At 50.5% G+C, this 2,511-nt stretch overlaps 1 protein-coding gene across 1 annotated transcript in view; it reads left to right on the top strand.

Annotated features, from left to right (window-relative positions):
- The window catches only part of LOC104126532 (acrosin binding protein), a 14,928-nt gene that overhangs the window by 1,373 nt on the left and 11,044 nt on the right, over positions 1 to 2,511 (top strand). The gene's annotated exons all lie outside the window — the stretch shown is intronic.

Here is a 2,511-nt window from a genome sequence, read left to right as displayed (position 1 = left end):
CCCAGCTGCCCCCACCTCTCTTCATGGGTCACGGGCTGAAAGCCATGGCCACTTCGGTGGCTCTTCAAGAGCTCTTCAGTTTCTCCACATCTTTGTTGGTAGGATGGCAGGGGAAAAAATACTGGCCACAGTTTTCTGAAGCTCACTGAAGCTCATCGTCTCTTCCCAACCGTTCATCTTACAACCCAGCCCAGCTCCTTCCAGCTTGATCTGGGGTTTAACACAGAAGCTTGGCTCATGGGCTCTCATGGGCCTTTAAGAAAGCTTGAGCTGATAAGCTGCTTTTTTAAGTGTTTAACATTTCAGGAGCCAAGAAACATCACAGTTCAGAAAGCGCCATAGCAACAGCACCCTCTAAATCTCTGCAGTCATACTTTCCCTGCACCCCTGCATCAGTGAATTTAAGTGGCATAATTATATCTGTGCAGCTGAAAAACTTGGGACTACTTCTGTTGTATTTTTCTTCAGAGGAAAAAAAATAGGAGCAATTTTCTCATAAAAAATATGTCTTTATATTTAGCTATGAACGTCAATGAACTGAATGATCAGCCAACTCTGCTTATTTGGGCTGCAGCTTGAGGGCAACTATTTCTTGCTTGTTTCTGCAGCTGTGTCAGGGGAACAGGTCCCACCCCTCATCACCAGACCCGGGGATGGGTCCTGGGTTCCTGCCTCACTTGTGGGCACCTGCAATCCACAATGCCGGCATGCTAGGTGCAGCCAGGGGCTGTCCCTGGTTCCTCTCCCGGTGATTCCCAGCACCCTGGCACTGCTCTTTGGCCTATCCAGCCACTCTCCCACTGCTGCTGTTTTCGGGGGCTCAGCTGCCAAGAGCAGGAGCATCTGGGAATGCCAGGAGATGGGACAATTTTGCAGGATGACCTCTTTGCCTTCTTTTCCTCCATCCCTCAGCCCAACAGACCCATCCAGCAGACTTTATTCCCCTCCATGTTCCCTTTCTTCCAATTTTGGGGCCATTTTGGCATGTGTTGCAGCCAGGCTGAGAGGCAGACCAGACACAGCAGAGCATGTCCCCTAACATGTTTTGTCTCTACTGTCCTCACAGATAAATGGCAGTGCTGTCTACATCCAAATATTCATTGTGCCTCTTCAGGTGTGGTGCTGAGGAATGCAGTTACCTTGTGTTTTAAACAAGGGAAACCTACACATAGCCTTTCAATGCTCTTTATTGGGGAAGATGAGAGTCAGGAGGATGTTTCATGATGAGTGTATGCAAATATATTGGTTGGTTCCATCTTTTAGTGACGATGCAATCGTTAATTAATCCCCCCCCCCGGCCCATGCTGGGAGCTCCGGCAGGTGAAGTTGGCCACAAAGCCCAAGCGGGTGGCTTTCTGACACCCAGCAGAAGCTGTAGCTGTTTGCAGCAAACAGATGGGCAGGAGGAGCAGAGAAGAGGCAAAAGATCACATTGATTAAACTCAGCAGCTGGTGCTGCGAAGGGCTCCCCTTGGCATGAAGGTCAGGGGACTGAAAGGCAGACAAGTATTTCCACAGGGGAGATGAGCTGAGAGAAAAGAGGAGATCGAGATCACTGCTAAAGGAAGCAAGCTGCTTGTCAGGCCATGCCATCAGCATTCAACAGGCTGTGGGAAAGCTGAGCCATGGTGAAAATCAAGAGACCAGCAAAGAGAGCCCATGGGAAATTTTATCTGTGTCAAGTGTTCCTTCACTTCCCAGATGTTGGAATGAAAATGTACTTTTCTTCTCCTCCAACCCCAAAATGGAAAGTTTCTGTATCATCATAGGAATGGTTTGTGACAGGACACAGCAAGTGGTGATACTCCAAGCCTGGCGCAGTGTGTGCTGCTGGGGATGCAGTCCTGGCCCGGGAGAGCCAGGATAACACTGGGGTTAGCAAATGGTTGGGCTTCCTCCCCTGCCCAACAGCAGCAATGCACCTTTGCAAGTAGTGGCTATGTGGTGGAGTAAAAGGCTGCAGCTCCCAGTCCGTTGTACTGGCCGAGTCCACATCTTCCACATCCTGGAGGGATTTCACAGGACATCACCAAAGGACAGAGTGGGGGTCCAGCTTGTTCCCTACAAGCTGGGCATTCTTCTGGGCTGGGATCCCTGAAATTCTACTTTTGCTGGTGAATCCATATGCTCAGCGCAAGAGAAGAAGTGTGTGCAGCATAAAGGCTGGTGTACAAGCAACTGACAGGAGAGCAGTGCAATTCCACTGCTGACCTCCTCTGCCTCAGCCAGTACTTGACCCGAGTGGGGGTCCAGCTTGTTCCCTACAAGCTGGGCATTCTTCTGGGCTGGGATCCCTGAAATTCTACTTTTGCTGGTGAATCCATATGCTCAGCGCAAGAGAAGAAGTGTGTGCAGCATAAAGGCTGGTGTACAAGCAACTGACAGGAGAGCAGTGCAATTCCACTGCTGACCTCCTCTGCCTCAGCCAGTACTTGACCCATTGGGTCTGTGCAAAGGGCTGGCTGTGCTAGATGGGCCACGCACCCACAGAGCAGCGGGAGCCCCAGACTA

Source organism: Egretta garzetta, unplaced genomic scaffold (genome assembly GCF_000687185.1).
Source record: "Egretta garzetta isolate BGI_Z169 unplaced genomic scaffold, ASM68718v1 scaffold85, whole genome shotgun sequence".
Taxonomy (NCBI): Eukaryota; Metazoa; Chordata; class Aves; order Pelecaniformes; family Ardeidae; genus Egretta; species Egretta garzetta.
This window is presented reverse-complemented; position numbering and strand designations above follow the sequence as displayed.